Below are 19,417 nucleotides of genomic sequence, written 5' to 3'. Positions count from 1 at the left end.
CAAGCTTTGTGGGTTAAACTGGCAGGGTGGATGCAGTCTTCAGGATTAGATGACAGCTATATGCTTACTGATTTTTTTTGCCTATTTCTCTGCCTTTTTTTCTTACGAAATATATTTATACTCAATGTTAAATTCTAATTACCCGGTATAAATATTGGAAATGGCCTAACATGAAAATAAGATACATACATAGTAATATGAATGGATAAATAGAATGAACAACATGATTCTGAAAATCTTCACTTCCACTGCGTCAGGAATGAGTTTTTAGGGACAGTGCTGACTTTTAGAAGCATTTTGAAATATATGCGAGTTGTGAAAGATATTGTAGGACTCAATACAATAATATGAGCATTTAGAACTCTGAATTTTGTGTACAGTTCAGCATTGGGAAGCCATTTTTCTAACTTTTCCTGACAAACTGTAGGACTCAAGTGTTATTCAAAATGCTTTTCCACCGTTATTTGATTTGTAAGGGCTATTTTAATATCTGATATTGGCACTTGTGTGTCTGGCGGCAAGCTTTTGCCTCTGGGAGCATAATGGAAAAAGAAGAATCCCTAGATGCCACTATGTATCTCTGTAGAGTTGGGGCTACTCTCCTAATGGAAGTGGTAATAGTCTGTATCCTTTTTTTTAAAAAGGAAAGCCCGGGCCTTTTTTTTTTTAAGTTGATTATGGATCAGCTTCCATTTCTCTTACATGGAAAATCTAACACTTGCTCATCCTTTTGAGCAGATACATGCATCTTTCATAGTAATACAAATACCATATACTTCCAATGTATGATTAACTCCTCTTCATGTATAGTTCCTCTCTACTCTTGTATGGATACTTTAGCTCAGGCATTGCTGCTCTTGATCTGAAAATGATGCCCACTCTAGCACTGAGATTTTTTAACATGCAAAACTTTTTGGTTTTGTAATAAATTTTTTTTCAAAAGTACTTCTGTAGAACAAACGTCTTTATCTTTGGATTTCATCAGAATGCAAATATCAGGTGTTTAAGAACATTTTTCTATGGACTGTTCCCCTTTTTCCTCCGACTTCCCACCTGGCATTCCGATGTCAGATCACACAAGCTGAGCACTGTACTATTCTATAAATACTGTGCATTCCATTTTGTTTTTCAGGAACGAAGTATGACCACTTCCAGCAAGTGCACTTAATATAAGCTTGTTTGCCAAATGGTCTCATTTTTCCTTGGTTGTAATTATGAGAGGAAAATAGGAAAACAGATTAATTGATTTCCACAATACTCCCCCATCCTTGCTGCAATGACATATCCTCCAGCATGAGATTTATTACAGACTCTAAGAGGGAAAATTTTGTAGGAGCCCCTTGTTCAAACATTGGCTGCACACTGCTGCCTAGAACAAGCTTATGAAGGCACTTTGTTATCTAAGATAACCTTATCTGCCATTCCAGAACTTCATAACAAACTTACTGGAACATGGAACGACCTTAAAAAGGAATCTTCCAATCTGACGTATGGTGTTCTTGTACTTGGAATGGAAATGCTGCACACAGAACTGACATTTTTAGATTGATGCTTCTAAACTGATTCTCTAAAGAGAGTATAGAGATGGATGGTGCATTTAGGTGGTGGGGGGGATTTTTTGTTTTTGTTTACTAGTGGCAGTACCTATTTGAAGAATGGGTATATTGAGAATTCACAAATTATCATGACCTCTAAATTAGAGATGAAATCAGATTCCATTTTAAATCTAAGGAAAATCACCACTGCTTCAGTCATTTGAGACAGCCTTCATCTTGCTAATAGTCTAGGAAGAGTTTGCTTTCTGACCATTTATGCACACCTTCAGAAGCCCCAGGTTATTAAGACTAACTAAACATTAGTTTGGTGTGCTAAAGCCTGATGACAGCTCTGTTTTTTAAATTTATTATCTTACATTTTATACAGTATATTTCTTTCATTCAAAAATACTTCAGAGTACTTTATAAATTGTATGCAGGAATCACTTCATCTACTGAAATGCTGTCATCTCTGGAAAGGAATGCAGCAGTAGCCTCAGAGCGCACCGCAACAATACGCAGCAGCTTAAGACAAGAACTGAGGAATAATATTGAAACTGTAGGGGAAATGTATGCAGGCAGAATATCATGACCTAAGCTAACATTTGGCCTGGGCACTAAGGCTAACACCTCTGTTCTTGCAGAGTTTAATGACAACTGGAGCATTGGTTTAAATTCTGTCAGAAAGATGAGCCCTTTGATTGCACAGTGCCACCTAACGTAGTGCTGGAGTATTGTCTGAGTGCTGACTCAGTGGTAAGATCCTACTGGATCTTACACACACCACCACCTGGGGTATCTTTGGGAGGGTCTGCCAAATACCATCCAGAAGCAATCCTGCTTAGCTTGTGAGATCTGATGACCTTCCAGCCTGAGATAGTGTGGCTGTAGACTAAAACAGTACATTTGGGTTTGAAATTTTTAGCTGCAGATAATCCCAAAATTTCCTCTATCAGTATTTTATTCAGTGTTGCATTTGTTTTATTGAAGGACAATGTAATTGGGTGAGTACCTCCACTTATGCTACATAATGTTCCGATAAATATCAAATATATGAACTGAGGTGGATAGTCTAATATCAAGCTCTGAAGACTTCTCTTGGAGCACTGAGGTATAATTTGAGAACGGTAAACCAAGCATTACATTATGTACAGCCTGCTGTGTCACATTTTGAATATCCAGAACACTCCATAACAAATTAAAAAACATAATAAGAAAACCAACAAAGTAAAAGAAGCAAAGGCAAACAGGCATCCTTTAAAAAATGGAAGTTAAATCATAGTGAGGAAAATAGAAAGGAGCATAAACTCTGGCAAATGAAGTGTAAAAATATAATTAGAAAGGCAAAAAAAGAATTTGAAGAACAGCCAGTCAAAGACTCAAAAAGAAATAGCAATTTTTTTGAAGTACATCAGAAGCAGGAAGCCTGCTAAACAACCAGTGGGATCACTGGACCATCAAGATGCTAAGGGAGCACTCAAGGTCATTGTGGAGAAACTAAATGAATTTGTTGCATTGGTCTTCACGGCTGAGGATGTGAGGGAAATTCCCAAACCTGAGCCATTCTTTTTAGGTGACAAATCTGAGGAACTGTCACAGAGTGAGGTGTCCTTAGAGGAGGTTTTGGAACAAATTGATAAACTAAACAGTAAGTCACTAGGACCAGATGGTATTCACCCGAGAGTTCTGAAGGAACTAAAATGTGAAATTGCAGAACTACTAACTGTTGTTTATAAGCTATCATTTAAATCAGCTTCTGAACCAAATGACTGGAGGATAGCTAATGTGATGCCAATTTTTAAAAAGGGCTCCAGAGGTGATCCCAGCAATTACAGGCTGGTAATTCTGACTTTAGTACCAGGCAAACTGGTTGAAACTATAGTAAAGAACAAAATTGTCAGACATATAGATGAACATAATTTGTTGGGAAATAGTCAACATGGTTTTTGTAAAGGGAAATCATGCCTCACCAATCTACTAGAATTCTTTGAGGGGGTGATCAAGCATGTGGACAAAGAGGTTCCCGTGGATATAGTGTACTTAGATTTTTCAGAAAGCTTTTGACAAGGTCCCTCACCAAAGGCTCTTAAGCAAAGTAAGCTGTCATGGTATAAGAGGGTAGGTCCTCTCATGGATTGGTAACTGGAAGCTAGGAAACAAAGGGTAGGAATAAATGGTCAATTTTCAGACTGGAGAGAGGTAAATAGTGGTGTCCCCAGGGGTCTGTACTGGGACCAGTCCTATTCAACATATTCATAAATGATCTGGAAACGGGTAAACAACGAGGTGGCAAAATTTGCAGATGATACAAAACTGCTCGAGATAGTTAAGTCCCAGGCAGACTGCAAAGAGTTACAAAAGGATCTCTCAAAACTGGGTGACTGGGCAACCAAATGGTAGATGAAATTCAGTGTTGATAAATGCAAAGTAATGCATGTTGGAAAACCTAATCCCAACTATACATATAAAATGATGGTGTCTAAATTAGCTGTTACCACTAAAGAAAGAGATCTTGGAGTCATTGTGGATCATTCTATGAAAACATCCACTCGATGTGCAGTAGCAGTCAAAAAAGCGAACAGAATGTTTGAATCATTAAGGAAGTAGGGATGTAAACGGTTAACCGATAAGCATCAGACTTATCGGTTTCGGTTAACGATTAAACTCCGCTGCCGACAGAGCACAGGACTCCGCTTTCCCCCTGGGGGTGGTGGCCAGCAGCTGGGACCCCGCATAAAATGGAGGGGTGATGCTGCAGTACCCCCGCACCTCTAGTTCCCCAGTTAAATGTTTAGCCGTGTAACCGATAAAATTTTAATTGTTACACGGTTACTTTTTTTAACTACTATTTACACTCCTATAAGAAGGGGATAGATAATAAGACAGAAAATATCATTTTGCCTTTATTTAATCTCTTGAATACTGTGTGCACATGTGGTCGCCTCATCTCAAAAAGATATATTGGAATTGGAAAAGGCACACAAAAGGGCAACAAATTATTAAGGGTACGGAATGTCTTCCATATGAGGAGAGATTAATAAGACTGGGACTTTTCAGGTTGGAAAAGAGATGACTAAGTGGGGGGCGGGTTATGATTGTGGTCTATAAAATCATGACTGGTGTGGAGAAAGTAAATAAGGAAGTGTTGTTTACTCCTCATAACGTGAGAACTAGGGGTCACCAAATGAAATGAATAGGCAGAAGGTTTTAAGCAAAGAGAAGGAAGTATTTTTTTTCACATAATGCACAGTTAACCTGTGGAACTTCTTGCCAGAGTATGTTCTGAAGGTAAAGACTATAACAGGGTTCAAAAAAGAACTAGATAAGTTCATGGAGGATTGGTCTATGAATGGCTATTAGTCAGGAGGGGTAGGGTTGGTTTCCCTAGCCTCTGTTTGCCAGAAGCTGGGAATGGGCTACAGGGGATAGATCACTTGATGATTACTTGTTCTGTTTATTCCCTCTGGGGCACCTAGCATTGGGCACTGTCAGAAGACAGGATACTGGGCTAGATGGACCTTTGGTCTCACCCAGTATGGCTGTTCTTATCTTCCTGGTTTCTTTTCAAGGCATTGGCATCCTATTCTGACATTGCTTAGCACTTTATTTAAAATTTACATTTGCTAAAGATTCACCACATACAGAAAACGTTAATGTTATTTGGCAAGGAAAGTTTGTTTGCATAAAGCTTTTTCATTTATTTTAATATTCTGAAGTTGTCTTTACTAATTTAGCTATGACAGTAAATTATTAACATGTTCTATAGTGAAGCTTGCCATTCTTTGGCAGCTCAGACAATAAAAGTAAATCTAAAATCATCAACAATAATAAAGATTTCCATTATCTTCCTTTTCTCTCAAAATATAGGAATATGTAATGGCAGATCCTGCAACTGGACCCTAGTCCCCATGTGAAACAAGTTTCAGGATCAGGGCCTTGTAGTTACTTTGTATTTTTCAGTATAATATTACTGAAAGATGTGCAGTGCAGTTTGATTGTTTTCCTCATTGGCAGCTGACCAAATTGAGTCTGATAGTTAATACTCTGTGTGTCTGTGTGTGTACTGTATTAACTATGTGTTAGACTGGCATTCTTGCATTTTAGTGGTGTATGATTCATTTCATGTCTTTATTACTCCTACCCATGGGTTAGGATGGATCCAAGATGAATCATACATACATGCATGTATGTCTTGCAGCTAAAAACATTTAAGTGTGAAATAAATGGCTGAAATTTTGCACAACACTTTGAATACTTACTCTTTTATTTAGGATTTGTGGCGTGATGTATGAGTTACAATTCTTACCACCAAATAGGCTGGGTGGAAATGCAACAAGTAGTACTCTTGCACTATATCATGAAGACTGCAAATTGGAATCAGACCCCAGCATAGAAACAAAATAGATATTTCCGACTAAAAAAGATTCTTATGTGGGTTGTGAGTAGAGGGTCCACACTGAAAATAGGAAATAAAAATCCACTATCCTCTGAAACCTTCACAGCTAATTTAATGCCCGGGAAAACTGTGATTTCAGCGTCTGGTGAAGAAGCAATTGACCCTAAAATTGCTGCCTGGAGCTGAACCAACACTTTCAGCTTCATAACCGTTGTCTTGCACAAATGGAGAGGGTGAGGGTGGGGAGAGAGTACATAAGGAGAGCGTGAGAATTAAAAAAAAAAGTCTTAATTGCTTTGTAGACGTAGTCTAATGTATCTCCTTCTTACCACATGCTAGCTGCTTGATTTAGGGTATGTGCAGCAGAAAATGTAGTAGTGACCCACTTTCTATCGCTTCTGCAATATTTACAACACTCAGCATCCAAAAATCATGAGATGGCTCAGATTTGAAATTTTAAAAAAATACATCTCTTTTTCACATGCTTTCTGATTTTTTTTAAATGTATTTATTTTAGTGGGAAGCTGCCTATACAAAATGTGTGTGTGATCATCTCAGGTTCAAAACTGAACCTTATATACCAGGGGTAGGCAACCTATGGCATGTGTGCCGAAGGTGGCACGGAAGCTGATTTTCAGTGGCACTCACACTGCCTGGGTCCTGGCCACCAGTCTGGGGGGCTCTGCATTTTAATTTAATTTTAGATGAAGCTTCTTAAATATTTTTAAAACTTTATTTACTTTACATACAACAATAGTTTAGTTATATATTATAGACTTATAGAAAGAGACATTCTAAAAATGTTAAAATGTGTGACTGGCACGCAAAACCTTAAATTAGAGTGAATAAATGAAGATTCGGCACACCGCTTCTGAAAGGTTGCCAACCCCTGTTATATACTCAGAAATGCAGGCTTCTCTGCTCACTATGTGGGGACTCCATGTAGCCTCTCCTATCCCCTAGGGTGTGGGAAGTTGCTATTCTATCCCTTTCCATCTCTACTTAAATAAGATAGGTGTCTACCCCTCAGATATTCTCCCTCCATGCTTCCCCAAAGTCACTTGCCCCCTCTATTTCCCTCCATTTCTCCTCACATTCTCCTTCTCTGCCCTACCACATCTCCCTGCATCCCTCCCACCACCTATGCGCTTTCCCTGCACCACTCTGTCAGCTGCTGCTTCCCCATGTTTTCTTGACTCAGTTTTCCTGATCATTTTACTAACACATCCACTTATCTGCACCTCTGCATTCTCCTGTCACCTATCTGGCCTTCCCAGAGTGATTAAATGGCCACCATTTTTGCAGGGGGGAGTCTTGCTTTCACTTGCTTAGGCTGAGAGGAGATGATAATGCTTGCTGAGCACAGCCTGTTGCTTCAGTCCTATGGACAGTAGTGGTAGATAGTAGCCATTCTGGATAGGGGCAGAATGTCACAAGCTTGAATGTAGAAATCAGAAGTTAATGAGAAATCTTTCACAAAAAAGTTCACAAGACCATCAGCAGAATTCTGAAAGTTGGCAATACTGCTTCCTCCTTCGCCCTGCTGCATTCTCCAAGAAAATTTGTTGGCTAGCAAGTTGGCAAATATATTCTCAATTAAGTTTGTGTGTGGAGGGGGCAGGGAGTGCGGGGGGAACACAGTTGAGAGTATTTGCTAATTTTATTTTTATGGGTGGAAAGCAAGGAAGGTAAATGTGGGAGATCTCTCACACTCATTGCTTTGGGGGAAAATAGTGAACTACTTGTCTTGTCACTTCTTCTGGGAGCATAAACTACTGGAACAAACCTATATTTTTAAGAAAATGAGGTGTGAGCAATCAGGGTCTTTCATTTTTAGTCTGTTGCAGTGCAGCCAGTGGCACTGAAGTACATACTTCAGACAAACAGTAATTCTTGCCACAGTTGGCTACCTCTTAGTTCTATTTCCAATATAATAGTATGTACTGACACTTGTAGCCTTTTCATTATAGACATGAATGGGAATTCACAGTTTTGTACTTGCCACAAACTGTGGCCATAGTTTTGCATCTACAGTTCATTCATGCTTTTCCTAGTCATTCTCTTGTGGGTCCAAACTGAGTTCAAAATTGCACCTGAAAAAATATAAGCCTGATGTTAAAAATGTAGTAGCCCATGAGCAGGTTGAACTCTTTATTTGGGTCACTTGCCCTGGGTTCATGACTGGTGTGCTGGGGTGTGTGTGGCTGCACCCACTGACTTAAAGTAATAATAACCAAATACATGGTTTCTGCTTGGAACACACATAGTATAAAAATTGCTTCTGCACCACTGTTCATGACACAGGCACATTACAACTTTTGGTGATAGATTTCAATTATGTCCTTAAAACATGGATTGAGCAATGTTTTCTTCACATTCCTCTCTTTAATACTTATTGGATTGGAAAGTAAAACATTTAACATTAGCTCATGGTCGCATACAAACTAGAATGTAGATGTAAAGAGCTTTTACTTATTATGCCTATTATGCTGAAGCTGTTTGTGAAGATATAGCTAAGGTTGTGTTCAAATGTAGACAGAATGACTTGCTCATAACACCTGATGTTAGAGAAAATCTTGTTGCTGCAACAGCCCAGAATTCTTCTGGCTCTAGTAAAATGGGTTGTGTCTGACCGTTACATAGTTATTGTGAAAGAAATCACTGATGAACAAGGTGAAACATACATGTGTGTGTGACTGACTAACCATTGTCTATTGAATACAAATATGATGGCCTCATTTCATAATATAATCTATGGTTCAAGAATCTGGTAGTAATTCTGGTTCTTGATGTTACAAATCCTGTGGCAGATTAGTAGTAATCTATTACAATTTATATATCATTTTACTTCAAAGTGCTTTGCTTCATTTCAGCCACCAGCTAAATGTATTTACTTGTGGGATGAAATGTGGCAGTTTTATAACAGAGTTTTAGGAACAGAAATGACAAACACAGTTTCAAGTTAAAAATGCATAGGCAATCCAGGTAGGTAAAATGTACTAATCTGTATTTTAGTCAAATTGGCCTACAGCCAAGACACTAAACTGACACCTCTTTTTGCAAAGTGTCATGGGCAAGGCCAAAGTAGTGGATGGATGCAAGTGGTATAGGGAGTACAAAAGGAGTTGCGGTAAAACATTTGCTTGAAGTGGTCAAAACAATGAATCAATATGCTATCTGTTTGCTTCTTGTAACTTGTCTCTTTTCGCTCACCATTATATACACCGGGGGGGCGGCGGCAAACTTTTTGGCTTGAGGGCCACATCTGGGTATGGAAATTGTATGGCGGGCCATGAATACTCACGAAATTGGGGATTGGGGTGAGGGCTCTGGCTGGGAGTGAGAGCTCTGGGGTGGGGATGGGGGGTTGAGGGTGCAGGAGGGTGCTCTGGGCTGGGACTGAGGGGTTTGTGGGGGTTGGAAGGGGGATCATGGCTGGATCAGGGATTTGGGGTACAGAGCGGCACTTACCTCAAACAGCTCCGAAAAGCAGTGGCACGTCCCTCCTCTGGCTTCTACGTGGAGGCGTGGCCAGGTGGCTCTGTGTGCTGCCCTGTCCGCAGGTGCCGCTCCTGCAGCTCCCATTGGCTGTGGTTCCCAGCCAATGGGAGCTGTGGGGGCAGCGTGCTGAGCGCCTTGGCTACCTCTATGCATAGGAGCCAGAGTGGGGACATGCCACTGCTTCTGAGAGCCGTGCGAAGCGAGGCAAGCCCCAGACCCCACTCCCCGGTGGGAGCTCGAGGGCTGGATATGGCCCCTGGGCCATAGTTTGCCCCACCCTGGTATACACCAATATTCTTTACTTCCATAGTAGTAGCCGTTGGAGGTACGGGAGGGGGGAGGTGATGAAAAGTGACTCAGCAACTGCCATCCATAGGAGTGTTTGAGTATTAGTGATGTTTGTAATAGTAATATGTGGAGATATGCCAATCTCCTAGAACTGGAAGGGACCTTGAAAGGTCATCGAGTCCAGCCCTCTGCCTTCACTAGCAGGACCAATTTTTGCCCCAGATCCCTAAGTGGCCCCCTCAAGGATTGAACTCACAACCCTGGGTTTAGCAGGCCAATGCTCAAACCACTGAGCTATCCCTCCCCCAGTCTCCTGGTCACAGTCTCCTTAGAGCCAGTAGATTATTTTCCCCCTGTTGGCCCATTAAGGACATTATTTCAGCACCAAGTCAGAGGGAAAAAGTACCACCTTTTGCATTGCCAGTTCTGCTTTTTGCAGTGCTTTGAGTCCTCTGGACACATAAACACTGATCATGTCAGATTCTGCTTATCTTGTGAGATCTGATTAGATCCCAGCCCAATATAGAGACAATGCGGCCTATTATAGTGCTTTAAACTTGACACTTAAAAACACACCCCTGAGCGCAGCAAGTTTCAGTGCTGTAAAGTGCCAATGTAGACAATGCACCAACGCTGGGAGCCGCGCCCCTCATGGAAGTGGTTTTTTTAGAGCACTGGGCGCTCTCGCCCAGCGCTGTGCCGCGACCACACTAAAGTGCTGCTGTGTAGACTAGCCCTTGATTTGAAGAATTTGGGCAGGCCGGGAAGATTATTACAAATCTCTGACAACAGATTAGACAAACTTTATCTTTTTGGCTCATTTTCAGTATTGGCAGTTTCTTGTGGTACAGGCAAACTGTGGTGATCAAATCATTAGTATAATAAAGCTAGTGTTTCTTGTCCTCCTCCTTTCCATTAGAGTCCATGTTTTCTTTATCTGGCATAGTAACTCTGCACTTAGTATCTCTAATTCTCTCTTAGATAATCTGATTGTTTCTGGAATTCATCTAGGAATACAGACTTTGCTCTGCTGTTATATACACACAAAATATTCTGGTTAGTCAGAGATGCATCTAGAAATTTGTACAGTGTCTCAAAATAATTCCATCCCCCAAATTAAAAAACAAAATGCATGCTAGTTAACTATTTCAGGATATATTTTAAATTTATTTTTCTTAAATACTGCAGGTGCATTCTATTAGGCAACTTGCTAGCTGGAGCTGAGAGTGAAATTATACTTCCCTGAATACAAGAGCTCTATCGATCTACAAAATCATTGATGGGGTAGGGTAAGCTTTAATGGGAAAGACTTCTCTGGATGATTTTTTTGGCCATACAAGTACTTTTTGACCGCTCCAGTCAATGGAAACCCTGCATTATTTTGACTCTGGTTACCACATAACTGTTGAAATTACCAACATTCAGGATGGATGTGATAACTTCTTATAGATAAGGAGTGGGTGAAATCCAGTGGCTTTCAGTTGCGCAAAGCTTTTGCATATATTGCTAGCCCCCAGTAAATCAGTTCACAAGAGATAGGATCCTGAAAATTACCATTTGGTGTGGTCCTAGGTCTGTTTAATTCTGTCCTAATAAATAGTATATCTCAGTATTCAAGGGGCTAGCTCAGAGGCGGATTTACAGTAAAACACAGGGTGCCCTGGCATGGGGCCCCCCAACAACAGGGGGGCCCAGGGCCAGGCAGCTGCGGGGGCAGAAGCTTGGTCCTGCTGGCTCCTGGGGCTCCTGCTGCAGGCTCTGCACCCACCAGTAGACAAGCTCCCCGCTTCCCCATCTCCTCCCTGCCTCCTCCAGCGAGTGTGCTGCATTCCCACCCCTCCTCCCCAGCGCTTCCTCCCCCCCCACCCAAACAGCTGTTTGCCAGTGCTCAGGTTGCTCTGGGAGGGAGGGGGAGAAGAGGCAGGGGCGGGGCCTTGGGGAAGGGGGTAGAATCGGGGCAGGGCTGAGCAAAGGTGGGGCCCCTACACTCCCTCTACCCATACACATACCCCCCCACTGTGAGCTACTCAGGGCAGGGGGCTGGGAGCACCCCCACCTATACCCCCAGCCCTGACTCCTGCACCTCTGACACATACCCAGCCCCACCAAACCCCATGCCCTGACTCCTCCACCCCCCCATCCCTTTCCTCACCTGAGCACCAAATGGGATCTCCTGAACCCCCCCGCCCACCTGCATCCATTGCACCAAATGGGAGCTACCCCAGGTAAGCGCTCCATACCCCAATCTCCTGCCCCAACCCTGAGCCCCCTCCTGCATCCTAACTCCTGGCCAGACCCTGCACCTCAACCCCCAGTCCGCTCCTGCACCCTAACTCCCAGACCCTGCACCTCCAGTCCTGAGTCCTTCACCCCCCTCACACACCCTGACTCCTGCACCCCCTCTCACACACCCAGCCACCTGGCATCCCTGACTCCTGCACCCCCGTCACACACTCCCAGCCCTGACTCCTGCATCCCCCCACACCTCCAGCCCCCTGCCCACCCTGACTCCTGTACCTTCCCCCACATCCCCACCTGCACCCCTCGCACAAAACGGGAACTGCCCCAGATAAGCTCTCCACACCCTAACCCCCTGCCCCAGCCCTGAGCCACCTCTCACACCCTAACTCCTGGCCAGACCTGCACTCCAGCCCCCAGCCTGCTCCTGCAACCTAACTTCCTCCCAGGCCCTGCACCCCCAGCCCTGAATCCCCTCTCCCACCCTAAGTCCTGGCCAGACCCGGCATCCCAACATTGTTTTTACATTTCTATTTATAAAGTGCTCTTATCCAAAGCGCTTTGTAGCATTAGCTACCTATTGTAAACAATATTTGGAAAGATCATTAAGTGGGCTGCCGAGACCCCCAGTGATTTTCAAGTGGTCTGTGGAAAAATAAGTTAGACTACAAAAACAATCAAGGTACCTCACTTTATTTTCATTTACTTCCTATTACTTATAGGAGGAGGATGAAGAAAAAAAGAATGAAAAACAGGGGCGGGGGAGAGATAAGAGAGAATGTTCTTTTTCTTGGCTGGGTCCCAAGGGGGGGCCCCAAAAATGAAGCTGAGCACAGGGCCCCACTAACTCTAAATTCCCCGCTGAGTTAGGTATGTGTATTATCTGTGAAAATGGCATTCCTTTTCTATGCACCGTGTAGATGCAGTCTTTGCTGCCTAGAATTATCAAATGAAAAGAATACAAGTAAAAGATACATTATTCTTCTAAAGCCTCATTATGATGTCATCTTTGACAGACCACTACTAAACCTTAATTTTTTTCAGTGCTAAACTATGCCATCATGTTTCTTTGGGACTGGATTATTTTATGGAGAGAATTTTTCTGTGTTCAATCCAGTTAGTCAATTGTTGGTTTACATTACAGAATGGTTTCTAATTTAATGTTTGTTTTTTACATAAAACAATGACATTGTTATTGAATTACTAAATTGCTTTTCTTTTTCTTTTCTGTTTTTACCAATTGTTATGACTGACTGCAACATGAACCTGATACACTGGATGAAACTCTGGCACATGGAATGTGGATAATTTTGGGGTGAGTCTTAGAATCATCTTAAAGTCATTGATTTTTTTTTCTCTTCTCAGTGGAAGGAAAATAGCATTAGTAAACTTGGATTGGATTTAATGAGAGCTCTAGTTTGTGGGCCCCAAAAAACTGCATGAGTGTAGAAGCAAGATGCAACTTTTATTGAATCTGATGTTTATGTGGGTTGGGTCTATTTTTTCCCGTAAGCTCTGTTTTGATATTGGCAGAGATGTGGAAGATAACATTAAGAGGATTAATTCTAAATGATGATTTTTTTAATGAGCTTTAGTATTTATCACTGTTGTGTAATTGTTGACATGAAAATATTTTCTAAACTATTCTATGAAGCTTACAAACAATTGATTGCACCTAAGGTTTCCTAGGCTTATACTATTGCTTCTGTAAACCATTCAAAGAAAAAATTAATTCATTGTGTGACTTTTCAGAAATATATGGTGCAAATCAATTCATTTTCTCATAATAACACTGTTCCTTGTGGCATGAATCCCTAGAAGAGGTATATAATGTTGTTGACTTGTTTGCATTAAATACTGTACCACATTCTTGTGTATGTAAAGGATTTCCAACCCAGCTAGTCTCTGTGAGGTTGTTTAAAAGTAATGCAGCATAGCTACTCCATGTTCTTCACACAAATTGAGGGTAGAATACCAATGCCAAGGTAACTGATTTCTCTCTGCAGATGAGGCTAGCATATCTAGCATTCTGGATTTTCAGTTAAAGGTGGTTAGACTGCTGCAGATAAAACCATTTGTTGCAACCATATCAGCCAAGAGACCCATTCCAGAAACATGTTTGGAATTCTTAATATTCACTCAGAATTGTTATAGGAGTAAGGTTGCCTCTTTGAAAAACTTAACTCAAAATGTTTTTCTGTTTTAGAAAGCTTTAAACATAACTCTTGGAATTATCAATGTGACTCTTATTTTGATAGACATTGTGACACAACATCATGAATCATTCATTTAGGGCTAACAGATTGAGTTTTATAACTAGTGGGCACAATTCAGGAAAGCATCTCAGATCTGAACAGAGATGAGCATCATCAATGATTTAGATAAAGGCATAGAGAATACACATAAAGTTTGTGGATGATACCAAGCTGAGAGGGGATGCAAGTGATTTTGGAGGATAGGATTTTAATTCAAAATAGTCTGGACAAACGAGAGAAATGGTCTGAAGTAAATAGGATGAAATTCAATATGGCCAAATGCAAAGCACTCCACTTAGGAAGGAACGATCAGTTGCACACATACAAAATGGGAAATGACTGCCTAGGAAGGAGTACTGCAGAAAGGTATCTGGAGGTTATAGTGGATCACAAGCTAAATATGAGTCAACAGTATAACACTGTTGCAAGAAAGGCAAACATCATTCTGGTATGTATTAGCAGGAATCGTATAAGCAAGACATGAGAAGTAATTCTTTGGCTCTACTCAGTGCTGATTAGGCCTCAACTGGAGTATTGTGTCCAGTTCTAGACCTCACATTTCAGGAAAGATGTGGACAAATTGGAGAAAACACAGAGAAGAGCAACAAAAATGATTAAAGGTCTAGGAAACATGACCTATGAGGGAAGATTGAAAAATTTGGTTTGTTTAGTCTGGAGAAGAGAAGACTGAGAGGCGGCATAACAGTTTTCAAGTACATAAAAGGTCGTTACAAGGAGGAGGGAGGAGAAAAATTGTACTCTTACCCTCTGAAGATCGGACAAGAAGCAATGGGCTTAAATTGCAGCAATGACAATTTAGGTTGGACATTAGGAGAAACTTCATAACTGTCTGGGTAGTTTAGTTAAGCACTGGAATAAATTGCCTAGGGAAGTTGTGGAATCTCCATCATTGGAGATTTTTAAGAGCAGGTTAGAAAAACACCTGTCAGGGATGGTCTAGATAATATTTAATCCTGCCATCAGTGCAGGGGACTGGACTAGATGATCTCTTGTGGTCCCTTCCAGTCCCATGATTCTATAAGCATGTGCTTACCCTGAATTAGAGCCATAAAACAACCAAAAATTCAAAAGTGGGATCTTCTAGATTTCCCACTAAAATGCAAGTAGTGTGGAAATGCTTCTGTTCTGATGTTTTAATTCTCTGTTAAATGTGCACAGACTTTGTCATTAGCCGCTCTTTGATGTATTGTAGTTGGATTTAGTTATTTGTAAATTAACGCCCTTTCTCATTGATTTCTATCTGATATGCACCAAAGATCTCTCTCCCATCCCCTCTTCAGATGCCTAGGTCTTAGAAGCAGAGGGAGATTATCTGGGCTACTTCTAATAAAATAGAAGAGGTTAGTTGTGGCTTCTATCAGAGCTCATCAGCTAGAGGGGATTGCTCAGAACCATTACAGAACCCCGACTTGTCACTCCCCCTTTTCACTGACTAAACCAGTTCCATCCATGGACTCCCCACCCCTGCTGGCCTGGGGGCAGGAGAGTGAAGGACAAGAACCCCATTTGGAGAAGACAAACATGGCTTTTTATAGAATTTCCTAATAAAAATTGACAAATTTATTTTTTGTTGTACCTTTCCAGGGTAATGCCTCTTAATCCCTTTTTATTGACCCTGTGCTCATGCTGCAGAGCTTTTTGTCTTAAGGCAGTAATATGAGTTCAGGGTCCTGGAGTGTAATGACCTTAATCATTTTCCATATGTTGTTTCATGCTGGGTGAACATACGTTGCACTGCTACTTCTTCTCATGGATACCTGTTATTCCTCAGAAATGTAGCTAAAAATGCAGTTAAGTGGCCTTCTGCATGACTGATGCAAAGTAATTTCATAACTGAGTAGCAGTGGGCTCTGTAAATGAGCTGCTTCAGATTCCCCTTCTTTGATGTGCTAAGAAGCCTTCATCAACTTCAGAGAGTAATGACTCCTGTGCCCAGGAATATGTTGCATATTTTCTCTGCTATACATACTAATAAATTCTCAAGTCTAAGAACTATTGAAATATATTGTTCACTACCAAACTTCAGCAGGTATTTCATTTTACTTTTAGGCTACCTTAGTTAATATTTTACAATGTAAAAGTATAACTGACCATTCATATGCTGCATATACAGGTGCAACATTTAATACTTTGTTTTGTGGGGCAGAGGTGCTTCCTCATACTGTTATAACTAATGATGATTAAAATGGACAAACTTTGTTTCACCTAGTTTTCATTGTTGTAGTTTTGATTATATCTGGGGCTGAGAAAAAGCAATCTGGTTATATTTGAATGTCACCAAAATACAATACATTTATTACAAAAATGTAACAATTAGAAGAGCCCGAGGCTTGGTAAACAAGCTAAGTGGCAGGGGAGTGTTGTATGTCTGGTAACAGCATGGTTCGTTAGTGGTTCTGAATAAAGTTCACTTTAAGCACTCTCTCACAACAGAAATGTGATATACCACAAAATCCATGCCAAACTATTGGCACACCTGGCAGCCTTTACTCATTCAGCTGCTGCCTTGAAATCTTATATGCTCCTTGCTTTCTTGTGGTCAAAGAATTCTTGGCAGTCTGAGCTTGAAGAGAATCCTAGGTTATCTGATGTGAAAGCTGTAGTCAAACCAGCTATAGTAACGAGGATACAAGAGGGTTTTTTGGTGGTGGTGGTTTGTTTTTTGTGCCTAACTGAAATGCCTTTATAAGGCATTTTTAAATGGTGGATTCTCAGCACTTTCTGAACACTGGGCTTCTTTAAGGTGTCTCAGGTTAGGCATGGAGAATTGCTAGTTACATTTGAAAACTTTGAACCTAAGCAAATGTAAGATGCAGATTGTTTTGGGAGGAAAAGGGTGTTGGTGACTTCATAGAAAATGTGTGAGTTGGCGGTTGTTTGGAATCAACCGGAGCACAGGTTGTAAAAGGAGGGACAAGGAGCAGGGGGGGTTGGATGGGGCAGAGGTTCAGAGGGGCAGTCAGGGGACAGGCAGCAATTGGATAGGCATGGGAGTCCAGGGGGCTTATCAGGGGACAGGTAGGGGGTGGGGTCCTGGGGGGGAAGTTGGGTGGGGTCCCATGCCTATCCAATTGCTGCCTGTCCCCTGACTGCCCCTCCGAACCTCCGCCCCATCCAACCCCCGCTGCTCCTTGTCCCTTGACTGCCCCCCGGAACCTCCTACCCCTTCTCCAACCCCCAAACTGCTTACTGTGCCACTCAGACCAGCGTGTCTGGCTCCGTGCAGCTCCAGACAGTTGCTGCCATGCTCCCCCATGGAGCCCACAGCCCTCTCCCACCCCCAGCACCTGCCTTCCAGATTTGAACACCTCAAAATTCAAGCTCCGTTTGGGCAGCTTTTACTTCATTTCTCCCAAATCAGTTTCCCCTGCAAGATGCCAACTGAAGGTGTTGGAAAACAGAGAGATCGGGTGGCCTCCTAATGCCTGGAAAAGAGACAAAGGCCAGAGAAGGGAGTGTCAGTGCCTGTGCGGACTTCTGGGAAGTGCATGGTGTGGAAGCGGATGCTGTGATGCTTTGGAACAACTCCATACAAAGCCAGTCAGGACTCTGGGGGAGCCTCCTCTCTCGGAGCATACTGTCTCCAGGGCAAGAAGCTTACACCTTCCTGGGTCTGACCTCAGAGCATTCAGCTTGCCCTTCCACATCATGCACTTTCCACAGTCTGCCCAGGCGGGTCCTGGGGCAACCAGAGGTCCCTGCACCCCAACTCTGCAGTCAGATGTGACTCTCAGCCAGACAGTAAAACAGAAGGTTTGCAGGTAAATATGCCCAATGGTCTGGGATGAGATCTGAGTTACTACAGAGAATTCTTTCTTGGGTGCTGGCTGGTGAGTCTTGCCCACATGCTCAGGGTTTAACTGATCACCATATTTGGGGTCGGGAAGGAATTTTCTTCCAGGGCAGATTGGCAGAGGTCCTGGAGGTTTGTTGCCTTCCTCTGCAGCATGGGGCACTGGTCACTTGCTGGAGGATTCTCTGCACCTTGAGGTCTTTAAACCACGATTTGAGGACTTCAATAACTAAGACATAGGTTAGAGGTTTGTTACAGGAGTGGGTGGGTGAGATTCTGTGGGCTGTATTGTGCAGGAGGTCAGACTAGATGATCATAATGGTCCCTTCTGACCTTAAAGTCTATGAGTCTATGAGATGACGGGAACACAGTTTAAACAGAGCTTGTTGGTACAGAAAACAGAACCCCTCTGTCAGGTCTATCTTAGGGGGTGGGGAGCCCAGAACCAAGTTCTGGGTCTCTCCCCATTTCCCCAGCCAGCTCCAAACTGACACTCCCTCCTCTGGCCTCTGTGTCTCTTCCGGACAAGGAGGCCACCTGATCTCTTTGTCCCCAACACCTTCAGTTGGCATCTTGCAAGGGAAACTGAGGCACCCACACAGTATTCAGAGAAAATATTAACATTCCCACTTCATCACAACAAGTGCAACAAAATATAATACTGTATATTGAAGTAGGCAAGTGCTGCTTCTGACGTTCCACTTTTAATTGACCCTTGTAATCTTGTGGCACTGACGCGTTATAGCTTCATTTTATATCGGCTTACAGGGCGGGAGCGGGGGGGCACCACCATTTTGGGCCCCACCAAAAATTATACAAACCTGCCGCCTATGTTTGCACGTTGTAAGGTGCAAAGTTGGAATCTGGAGGGGAAGAGACTTCCTAGCAACTCGTATAAACTCTGAATAAGCATCCAAACCTTAGGAAGGTGACCTATCCAAACGGAGCCATTCCTCCAAATGCTTTGAATTCAGCTACCACTGGAAAGAATAGAAAGCCTGAGGATACTGCATTTGTTAGAAACATGTTAAATAGTCCATCTCTCTTTTTTTTTGTTTTTTTTTTGTTTTTTTTTTTAACTGCTTGAATTAAACAGATTTTGTTTTGTTTTGTGACGGGGCCTAGGATAATTTACAAGTAGCTTTTCCTTTGCTTCATATAACCCAACAAATGGGTGGAGGAGGTTGGTGGGGTGTCCCCAAGACAGTGATTAGAATATAGATTTAACAACTCCAAATGAGATTTCAGAGGCTTTGACCCACCACTTTATTCTATGCCTCCTTTTTCTACCATTATCCCATCTGCTCCCACCCACATAGCAGCTGAATTCTCTATGCTTGTCCTGTTGTGACCTGATCATGACCAACTGCGGCCAACAGTGGAGGTCACA

General features: G+C 42.2%; 1 protein-coding gene across 13 annotated transcripts in view; it reads left to right on the top strand.

Annotated features, from left to right (window-relative positions):
• EPB41L3 (erythrocyte membrane protein band 4.1 like 3) overlaps positions 1-19,417 on the top strand; it is a 208,717-nt gene that overhangs the window by 8,922 nt on the left and 180,378 nt on the right. Inside the window, exon 1 of one of the 13 annotated variants that reach the window (XM_045003932.1) lies at positions 13,188-13,273. The exons of the other annotated variants lie outside the window; for them this stretch is intronic. The gene's annotated coding sequence lies outside the window, so the exon portion shown is untranslated. Of the gene's footprint in view, positions 1-13,187; positions 13,274-19,417 lie in introns of those variants that run through there. 13 annotated transcript variants of the gene reach the window in all.

Source organism: Mauremys mutica, chromosome 2 (assembly GCF_020497125.1).
Source record: "Mauremys mutica isolate MM-2020 ecotype Southern chromosome 2, ASM2049712v1, whole genome shotgun sequence".
In the NCBI taxonomy this organism is placed as follows: Eukaryota; Metazoa; Chordata; order Testudines; family Geoemydidae; genus Mauremys; species Mauremys mutica.
This window is presented reverse-complemented; position numbering and strand designations above follow the sequence as displayed.